The sequence below is a fragment of the Xenopus laevis genome, chromosome 2L, assembly GCF_017654675.1.
Source record: "Xenopus laevis strain J_2021 chromosome 2L, Xenopus_laevis_v10.1, whole genome shotgun sequence".
Taxonomy (NCBI): Eukaryota; Metazoa; Chordata; class Amphibia; order Anura; family Pipidae; genus Xenopus; species Xenopus laevis.
This window is the reverse complement of record NC_054373.1, coordinates 509,267-520,691: the sequence shown is the minus strand read 5'-3', so window position 1 is coordinate 520,691 and position 11,425 is coordinate 509,267. Positions and strand designations below refer to the sequence as shown.

At 43.5% G+C, this 11,425-nt stretch overlaps 1 protein-coding gene across 1 annotated transcript in view; it reads left to right on the top strand.

The window, feature by feature from the left end:
- The window catches only part of LOC121399783 (T-cell surface antigen CD2-like), a 122,068-nt gene that overhangs the window by 66,371 nt on the left and 44,272 nt on the right, over positions 1-11,425 (top strand). The gene's annotated exons all lie outside the window — the stretch shown is intronic.

Sequence of the window (11,425 nt, the reverse complement as noted above, 5' to 3'; positions counted from 1 at the left end):
CTTGGATCTACAGCCAATATATATATATTTTTACATCTATGTGTGACATTATTTTGGACTGAGGGACTAAGTCAAGGTACAAAGGGGCTAATTCCCAGCCCCCATTTGTCATTGCTGAGATTTACAAGTGGATGGAGGGGGGGGGGGGTAAGGAACTGTCCAATAGGATTTCATCCTGGACTGCAACACCATTGCCTTTATTATGACATGGGACGTGTGCCCCAAAACTAGTCACATGGGAGTTTCGAGTTGGATATTGAGGGTCGTTGCTCCAAAATGACCATCATGAACCATGGGATTCCACTATTTCTGGACAGGCTAGAGAGAATGTCCCAATGGACCAGGCCTAGAAAAAATCCTATTAGTACTTTGCTCCCTTGCACCCTGCTCTGTATTAGTGAATTTAGTTGTTGTTGGTGTTGGGCCTGGTCTGGTACTGACTGTAACTGCCACCACTACCAGCAAAATAAAATGAGCTGTAGAAGTGACACAACTCCGTATGATGGTTAATGTGCTCAATAAAGGGCAACAAAGATTTAATTCCCATTGATTTATATTTGTCTTTTTATGCCCCTCCTGCTTTGCTGGCGCCTCATTCAGTCCCATTAGCCCCAGACACAATATAGTGTTGGCTTATGTGGGAACTGCTGCAAATGCCCCAAGCTGAGCAAATATTCCAGTCCCTTCCCCCGTGTGCCGTGTGGGTCCCTCCTGGCTCAGTAGCAAATTGCTTTTTATTATCTTGTTTGACGCATTTCTGTGAATATTGTCGCTCAGATATTTCCATGCGCTTGTTGACTTGATGTTCATTAAACAATTACTAAGACTTGTGCTATTTTGATGACTTTCAGTAAATGGGGAGGAGCCAAGAGAAGCTGAAGGTTGGGCAGATGATGGTGGAAGGGCAGAGACATTACTCTTCATGGTTGGACAGAGTTATGGAATGAAAGGGATGGGGGTGGCTAAATAAACACATGGGAGCTCATGGGCAGTAGGTTGGTGTAAAGGATGGGGTGGAGAAGAGACAGGACAAGCTCCAGCTGTAGGTACATGAGATACACACGAGGCTCCAGAATTGGGCAGGGGCATCACTACAGACGAAGCAGACCCTGCGGCTGCAGGAGGGCTCAGGAGGTATAGGGGCCCCATAAGGCCCTAATTCATAGACACTTTGAATAAATATTGGCAAAAGAGGTCAACCTATAGACATTTTGGGGGCCTGTAAAAATAATTAGCTGTGGGGCCCAGTAATATCTAATTACTCCACTGGGAGCAGGTCCATTATTTGAAACCTGTACCCACAATTTGTCCCCTTAATCACACTGACCTGGACCCGACCTGTGGGTCTGATGCCGCCCGCACCGCCCCCTACTGGAGGAATTACATTTAATCACATTTAAAAAATGTCATTCAAAGGCAACAAAATAAAATAGAGGCGATACTGGCAGACAGTCTTTTGTACATTCATTGGTTCAATTTCAAATGAGATATTGCCTGGGCCCCCCCCCTATACTGTTCTCTGGCCCCAGTTGTTCTGACTCACAACACAGTTTCCTTCTGACCCGAAATACATGAAACGAAAGATAGAAATCTGAGCAAATTCTCTGTAGACAGGAACCTGCCCCAGTTCTGAGCAGTCGGGTTGTGTCTCAGCTTCACCATTTCCTGAAGAGACGCAACTGTCACATTCATGCGCTGCCGCCAGTCTCTCTCTCTCTCTCTCTCTCTCTCTCTCTCTCTCTCTCTCTCTCTATATATATATGTGTGTGTTTATTTCCAGCCCAACAACTGCCTCGCTGATCCCACGTGGGGACTTCCTGTGACCCAGAAAAACAAAAGTCAGAGTCAGATGTGCCTTGTACCCCCAACCCCTGAGTGAGAAGGACAGGTGGGGGGGGGGGAGCAGAGAGATGTTGGGGGATGTGATGTCACTTTTATGATCAGGCACTAAATCATCATCATCATCATCAAGCAGTAAATAAGGCCTGTCTGTCATAGAGGCTGATGCTGCAGCTTTGATTATAACATTCTGACTGCACTGAATTCAGAGCTGCCATGAAATGGGAATCGGAATTCATTATCAATCTACTTCATATTGTGTCTGTTACACTGTATACTATTTATACTGTATTCTTGTGCAGTGAATCAGCAGAAAAGAAGATGGGGAGCTACTGGGGCATCTACGTTGGCACAGATCTTCTTTGTTTAAGACTTGTGGGGGCCTTAGTCTGGTACTGAACCCCAAAACATCAGTAGCATATAAATGATAATAATGTAAGTAATAAAGATCCCAATGAGATGAACAAATGTCCCAGAACTGAAAGCAACGAACAAGGGGTGTCCAATGGGTGGGACGTGCTCTGTGGGGCCCCCGTAACTGCACCAACTGCACCAACACTTGTCTGGTGATACGTGAGGCAATTAGGACATTTATGCCGTTACTTGTAACATAATTAAAGGGAATGTTCACCTTACAAACACTTTTCTCAGTTCAGTTGGTTTGAGATTGTTCCCCAAAAATAAAGATTTTTTTCAATTACTTTCCATCTTTTATTTATAACAGTTTTCCCAAAATCTAAATGTAAAGTTGAATGTCGGTGTCTCAGGTGTTTGAGTCTGAAGCTCAGTAATTCAGGGGCAGATTCTGTTACAGTTTTACAACATTGAGTTGATCCATTTCTCAGTAGGATCTATGGGGAATATAAGTGTAACTATTGGATCAAGTCTAACAGTTGCCTTTAATGACACTCAGGGATTCTGCTCAGCAGGGACAAACATAAGAAATGGATCAACTAAATGTATCAATTTAGAACAGTTAATGGGTCGGCGACCCCCCATCCACAGCTGCTTTAGAAGGTGAAAAATTAAACTTTACACTTGAATATTAAAAAATGGTTACAAATCAAAAATAGAAAGTAATTGGAAAAAGTCTTTATTTCTGGGGAACTGTCTGAAACCAACTGAACTGAAAGAAATGTTGAGAGATGAACAAGCCCTTAATATTCTGCAGTCCGACTCCATGTGAAGTTACAGAAATAAAGTCCGAATGAGGGAAGAGATGAGACAGAAAAGAAATGGGGAGAGAAAGAGACTGAAGGAAACTGAGAGAAGAAGTGAGAGGGGAAAACAAAGAGAGAGACCAGGGGAAATAGATTTGATCTGGAAAATGTCAGGATAGGGAAATAGACTGGGAAGAATAAGAGACTGAAATAGAAAGGGAAAAGGGAGAGCCAAGAAGAGATGAAAGAGAGAGAGACAGGGGAGACATAGTGAGAGAGCGAGAGAGAAAGATGGGGTGATAGAGAAAGAATGAGGAGAGGGGGGCCCATATTGGGAGCAAATAATAATGGGGCACAGAGGGGGAGGCAGGGGGTGAATGTGCAGGAGAAAGTAAAGTAACATGGGGGGCAGGTGCAAGTAAAACAGGAAAGAAAATATAGAGAAGTTGGGAAGGAAAGAAATAGTCTAAGTATAGAAGAAGGAAGAGGAACTCCAGCAGAATTACTGCAAACAACTTTATATTCCAGGCAGTGGCAAACACATTATGTTTTGGGTTCAATACCCTTTATCAAGTCATTCACTTGAACCCGAAATATGTTGTGTTTCCCACTGCCTGGAATATAAAGTTGTTTGTAGTAATTCTGCTGGAGCTCCTCTTCCTTCTCTTATACTTGGATCATTTGCAGCAGTTGCAGCACAGAACAACTAATAAGGAATTGGACTCATATCATTTGGAATAGCGGTGCTGCCCCCCTTCCCCCTCTTCTATAAGGAAACAAGTATTTCAGGGTTACAGGGGTACATGGGGTGAGGGACAGAGGGGAGACACCAGGGCAATAGGAGTGTGAGGAGATGAAGAGGATTAAACCAGGGATAGAAGAGAGGAGGGAAGAGTTTGGGGGAGAAAAGAAGTAAAGACAGAGGGGGGAAGACACAAGGGGGGGATATGGGGTGCAGTCATGCAGATGAGTTGGGGGTGGCACAAGGGGATGAAGAGACAGAGACTAGAAGATAAAAGATACAGGGAACCCAGCAGACATTTGGGGAACATTTATAACCCTAAATCCATGTTTTGCTTCTCTTTTTTTGCTTCTTTCCCCCGGCAGGTGAGGGCAAGTGCTGGGGGGGGGGGTGTCAGTTCCAGGAAACAGTCGCACTTTATTCTGACACTTCTCACACTTAGAAATAAAACCACAGGCAGGAAACTGAGACGAGAAATGGAGTTTGTGTATCACCTCCTCTGTATGTGCCACTGGCACTGATCATCTGTAATCTAACTGCCCCCCTTAATCAACCCTAATCCTACCCCTGAGACCCACACAGATTAAACAGCTCCCCCCCACAGTTTGGGCACCAAATCCTCTACTATCTTTTCAGTAACGTAACTATATAGTGTCAGGCCCAAGTGCAGACTGTACAGCCACCCCCTACCCTCCGGAATTGATTTTATTAACCCCTACGTAGTCATGAGAATCACCAGCGGGTACAATCCCACCCCCTGCTCCCCCTGTAGTTCCACCACTGTGTCTTTTAACATAATATCATGTAATCTGGGGAATTATAACTGGGATTGTTTTTTTCTGCATTGTTCTGGGTATTATACATGGAATTGGCACTGTATTTATCTGCTGTATGTTCTGGGGTATTATACATGGAATTGGCCCTGTATTTATCTGCTGTGTGTTCTGGGGTATTATACATGGAATTGGCCCTGTATTTATCTGCTGTGGGTTCTGGGGTATTATACATGGAATTGGTCCTGTATTTATCTGCTGTGTGTTCTGGGGTATTATACATGGAATTGGCCCTGTATTTATCCTGCTGTGTGTTCTGGGTATTATACATGGAATTGGCCCTGTATTTATCTGCTGTATGTTCTGGGGTATTATACATGGAATTGGCCCTGTATTTATCTGCTGTGTGTTCTGGGGTATTATACATGGAATTGGCCCTGTATTTATCTGCTGTGTGTTCTGGGGTATTATACATGGAATTGACCCTGTATTTATCTGCTGTGTGTTCTGGGTATTATACATGGAATTGACCCTGTATTTATCTGCTGTGTGTTCTGGGGTATTATACATGGAATTGGCCCTGTATTTATCTGCTGTGGGTTCTGGGGTATTATACATGGAATTGACACTGTATTTATCTGCTGTGTGTTCTGGGGTATTATACATGGAATTGGTCCTGTATTTATCTGCTGTGTGTTCTGGGTATTATACATGGAATTGGTCCTGTATTTATCTGCTGTGTGTTCTGTGGTATTATACATGGAATTGGCCCTGTATTTATCTGCTGTGTGTTCTGGGGTATTATACATGGAATTGGTCCTGTATTTATCTGCTGTGTGTTCTGTGGTATTATACATGGAATTGGCCCTGTATTTATCTGCTGTGTGTTCTGGGGTATTATACATGGAATTGGTCCTGTATTTATCTGCTGTGTGTTCTGTGGTATTATACATGGAATTGACCCTGTATTTATCTGCTGTGGGTTCTGGGGTATTATACATGGAATTGACCCTGTATTTATCTGCTGTGGGTTCTGGGGTATTATACATGGAATTGACACTGTATTTATCTGCTGTGTGTTCTGGGGTATTATACATGGAATTGGCCCTGTATTTATCTGCTGTGTGTTCTGGGGTATTATACATGGAATTGACCCTGTATTTATCTGCTGTGTGTTCTGGGGTATTATACATGGAATTGACACTGTATTTATCTGCTGTGTGTTCTGGGGTATTATACATGGAATTGACCCTGTATTTATCTGCTGTGGGTTCTGGGGTATTATACATGGAATTGACCCTGTATTTATCTGCTGTGGGTTCTGGGGTATTATACATGGAATTGACACTGTATTTATCTGCTGTGTGTTCTGGGGTATTATACATGGAATTGGCCCTGTATTTATCTGCTGTGTGTTCTGGGGTATTATACATGGAATTGGTCCTGTATTTATCTGCTGTGGGTTCTGGGGTATTATACATGGAATTGGCCCTGTATTTATCTGCTGTGGGTTCTGGGGTATTATACATGGAATTGGCACTGTATTTATCTGCTGTGTGTTCTGGGGTATTATACATGGAATTGACCCTGTATTTATCTGCTGTGTGTTCTGGGGTATTATACATGGAATTGGCCTGTATTTATCTGCTGTGTGTTCTGGGGTATTATACATGGAATTGGCCCTGTATTTATCTGCTGTGTGTTCTGGGGTATTATACATGGAATTGGCACTGTATTTATCTGCTGTGAGTTCTGGGGTATTATACATGGAATTGGTCCTGTATTTATCTGCTGTGTGTTCTGGGGTATTATACATGGAATTGGCACTGTATTTATCTGCTGTGTGTTCTGGGGTATTATACATGGAATTGACACTGTATTTATCTGCTGTGTGTTCTGGGGTATTATACATGGAATTGGCACTGTATTTATCTGCTGTCTGTTCTGGGGTATTATACATGGAATTGGCCCTGTATTTATCTGCTGTGTGTTCTGGGGTATTATACATGAAATTGGCACTGTATTTATCTGCTGTGTGTTCTGGGGTATTATACATGGAATTGACACTGTATTTATCTGCTGTGTGTTCTGGGGTATTATACATGGAATTGGCCCTGTATTTATCTGCTGTGGGTTCTGGGGTATTATACATGGAATTGACACTGTATTTATCTGCTGTGTGTTCTGGGGTATTATACATGGAATTGGCCCTGTATTTATCTGCTGTGGGTTCTGGGGTATTATACATGGAATTGACACTGTATTTATCTGCTGTGTGTTCTGGGGTATTATACATGGAATTGGCACTGTATTTATCTGCTGTGTGTTCTGGGGTATTATACATGGAATTGACCCTGTATTTATCTGCTGTGGGTTCTGGGGTATTATACATGGAATTGGCCCTGTATTTATCTGCTGTGGGTTCTGGGGTATTATACATGGAATTGGCCCTGTATTTATCTGCTGTGTGTTCTGGGGTATTATACATGGAATTGGTCCTGTATTTATCTGCTGTGGGTTCTGGGGTATTATACATGGAATTGGCCCTGTATTTATCTGCTGTGGGTTCTGGGGTATTATACATGGAATTGGCCCTGTATTTATCTGTTGTGTGTTCTGGGTATTATACATGGAATTGGCACTGTATTTATCTGCTGTGTGTTCTGGGGTATTATACATGGAATTGGCACTGTATTTATCTGCTGTGTGTTCTGGGGTATTATACATGGAATTGGCCCTGTATTTATCTGCTGTGTGTTCTGGGGTATTATACATGGAATTGGTCCTGTATTTATCTGCTGTGTGTTCTGGGTATTATACATGGAATTGGCACTGTATTTATCTGCTGTGTGTTCTGGGGTATTATACATGGAATTGGTCCTGTATTTATCTGCTGTGTGTTCTGGGTATTATACATGGAATTGGCACTGTATTTATCTGCTGTGTGTTCTGGGGTATTATACATGGAATTGGTCCTGTATTTATCTGCTGTGTGTTCTGGGTATTATACATGGAATTGGCACTGTATTTATCTGCTGTGTGTTCTGGGGTATTATACATGGAATTGGTCCTGTATTTATCTGCTGTGTGTTCTGGGTATTATACATGGAATTGGCACTGTATTTATCTGCTGTGTGTTCTGGGGTATTATACATGGAATTGTCACTGTATTTATCTGCTGTGTGTTCTGGGATATTATACATGGAATTGGCACTGTATTTATCTGCTGTGTGTTCTGGGGTATTATACATGGAATTGTCACTGTATTTATCTGCTGTGTGTTCTGGGATATTATACATGGAATTGGCACTGTATTTATCTGCTGTGTGTTCTGGGGTATTATACATGGAATTGGTCCTGTATTTATCCTGCTGTGTGTTCTGGGGTATTATACATGGAATTGACACTGTATTTATCTGCTGTGTGTTCTGGGGTATTATACATGGCATTATCTCTACATTTATACTGCCGTGTGTTCTGGGTATTTTACATGGAATTGGCCCTGGGAAACTAGAAAGAATTCTGTGTAGATAATGTGTGTGATTGGCCTCTCCAAACATAATAATGACCCAGTGCCTATGGTATTTCGTGTGCTGTGCCTTCAGTCTACAATACGGTGAGTATCACTTGTGCCCTGCAGTGCTGAGGTCTTGAATTTGGCTCCAGTCAGACCAAACTCTTCAATGAATTTTTTTCCTCCCTATATCTGTGTGTTTCCTCCCACACTCCTAATACATATATTGACCATGGTGTATGTCATAGTGACTTTAGATTGTAAGTTCTGCTGGGCTGGGATTTATGCTCATGATGTATCATCTCTGTAAAGCACAATACTGTATAAATAACAGGAAAGAAATGATACAACTCATTGTAAGCCCCACACTTGTTTTGAATTATTTATTTCCCAAAACCCATTTATTGATGAATTGCAGAAAAGTTCCAGGACATTGTGTTGCACCTTCTCTACTGGTCACACAACTGTCACACAACTGTGTATAAATACAGGTAGTACATGTGCATCTAATACAAGATCTGATACAATGTGTGAGTGATACTTTACAGCATTTCTGCAGTCTTTGCAGTTTCTAAATGACTTGTAGGCGCATTTCTTCTTTCCTGTTTTATTTCAATTCAACGGAAACAAATTGTTATAAATACTAATGTGTATGTCATTGCAGGGCACAATATCCCGGGGTGGGCACATTGTTACCCAAAACCACAAGTCCGGCTACACAATGGGGCTCCAGAGGCAGTAGCGCTGCTGAAATGAATAAGAACAGACGGATCCTGTATTTGTGCCCCCAACTGTGCCCAGTGATTTTAGAGGTGATGAGCTCATAGAAACAATAGTAATAGTATTAGTATTAATACCCCAGGGAGAGAGGGAGAGTTTACTACAACCTCACCAGAGGGTATGGGAGGGCTCAGGGCACCCCATATATTAGTGAGGACTCAGGGCACCCCATATATTAGTGAGGACTCAGGGCACCCCATATATTAGTGAGGACTCAGGGCACCCCATATATTAGTGAGGACTCAGGGCACCCCATATATTAGTGAGGACTCAGGGCACCCCATATATTAGTGAGGACTCAGGGCACCCCATATATTAGTGAGGACTCAGGGCACCCCATATATTAGTGAGGACTCAGGGCACCCCATATATTAGTGAGGGCTCAGGGCACCCCATATATTAGTGAGGACTCAGGGCACCCCATATATTAGTGAGGACTCAGGGCACCCCATATATTAGTGAGGACTCAGGGCACCCCATATATTAGTGAGGACTCAGGGCACCCCATATATTAGTGAGGGCTCAGGGCACCCCATATATTAGTGAGGACTCAGGGCACCCCATATATTAGTGAGGGCTCAGGGCACCCCATATATTAGTGAGGGCTCAGGGCACCCCATATATTAGTGAGGACTCAGAGCACCCCATATATTAGTGAGGACTCAGGGCACCCCATATATTAGTGAGGACTCAGGGCACCCCATATATTAGTGCCTCCCAGAGAGTTGGGTGGGGGAGAAACCTGCCTGGAGGAAGGGTATTTCCACACTGTGACTGAGCTTAGGGCAATTGCACTGGGGCAGTTGATCCTGTGTGGGGGGGGAGGGGGCTCAGGATATTTCCATCTCTCCTGCAGTTGTTGTTTGATGTGGGTGTTGTGTATGAGAAGAACAATATTTACTACAAGTCTCTCACTAAAGGCCCCTCCACTGGGAATTAAATAGTTGCTCATGGATAAAATACCCCAGGAGTTAGATGCTTTGAAACACCTTTCACACTGGATCTTCATATTTCTGCTATGAGTCAGAACCCACATTGCAGAGTTCTTCCAGGTAACAGATCTATTCTAACATTTAGCACCAGGATTGGTTGGTGTTTTATCAACACCAACCAATCCTCAGCCGGCAGTTAAAGGGTTAGTGCATGGGGGGTGCCAGTATGGAAGTACTTGGGTATGTGAGTAAGAACGTTACAATCTCAGCCGGCAGTTAAAGGGTTAGTGCATGGGGGGTGCCAGTATGGAAGTACTTGGGTATGTGAGTAAGAACGTTACAATCTCAGCCGGCACTTAAAGGGTTAGTGCATGGGGGGTGCCAGTATGGAAGTACTTGGGTATGTGAGTAAGAACGTTACAATCTCAGCCGGCAGTTAAAGGGTTAGTGCATGGGGGGTGCCAGTATGGAAGTACTTGGGTATGTGAGTAAGAACGTTACAATCTCAGCCGGCAGTTGGATTAGGGAACTGACAAACCACAGGGACAATACTGGTTACATGGAAGCTGCTTGTGGGCTGCGGGGAGTTGCTGGGGATCCCGAGGGTCAGTTATTTCTCTATGAGAGGGTGCGACTGCTGATCTGAGACTGATTGTGGGGGGGGGGATTGAATTCTGTTATATGACCCCAGCAACTCCCAGACTCTCCCTGTTCTGGATATGAAGTTGAATTTAAAGGAGAAGGAAAGGTGTAATCACTGTGGGGGGCAAATATTATTCACTTACCTGATGCCCCGGCTAGTGCTGCCCCTGGGCCCCTGGGCTCTTTCCTTCCAGGTTTTGCTTTTCACTGAACTTGCCCCCGACCCGGAGCAGAGAGAAGATCCAGGAAGAAGAATGAGATGTCGGTTCCCCTAGAGAAGGTCCCGGGGGTCTCACGTATGTGATTATTATCACTTTCTCTCCCCTCGCACGTGATATTCCACAATGAACAGAATGAACAGAATGAACAGAACGAATGTCAGTAAATGTTTATTTGTGTAACTTCTTGTGGCCGACAAATGCCCCTCACCAACGGGAAATAATGTCTTTAATGTGAGGAAATAAAGAGACAAGACAATGACCTCACAGGATGTTTAGCCAGAGTGGAATTGTCTCACTCACACCCCACTATCATCATCAGTATTCATACTATGTGAGTGTGTGAGTGTCAGTGTGAGTGTCAGTGTGATAGTGAGTGTGATAGTGAGTGTGAGTGTCAGTGTGAGTGATAGTGAGTGTGGGAGTGAGTATGAGAGTGAGTGTGAGTGAGTGTCGGTATGAGTGATAGTGAGTGTCAGTGTGAGTGATAGTGAGTGTGGGAGTGAGTATGAGAGTGAGTGTGAGTGAGTGTCAGTATGAGTGATAGTGAGTGTGAGTGTCAGTGTGAGTGATAGTGAGTGTGTGTGATAGTGAGTGTGAGTGTCAGTGTGAGTGTCAGTGTGAGTGTAGGAGTGAGTGTGGGCTCTCCTGTGTGCTTGGATATATCTGCACCCTGAGTGAGTTCCACACCCCACACTAACACACTAACACACAAGGACACGACATGTTGATGATTTAAGGGACAATGACTTCTGGCAGTGAATATGGGAATGGCCAAGTCAGGGGCAGAAATGAAACAGCTTTTAACCCATTCAGGCCTGGTGT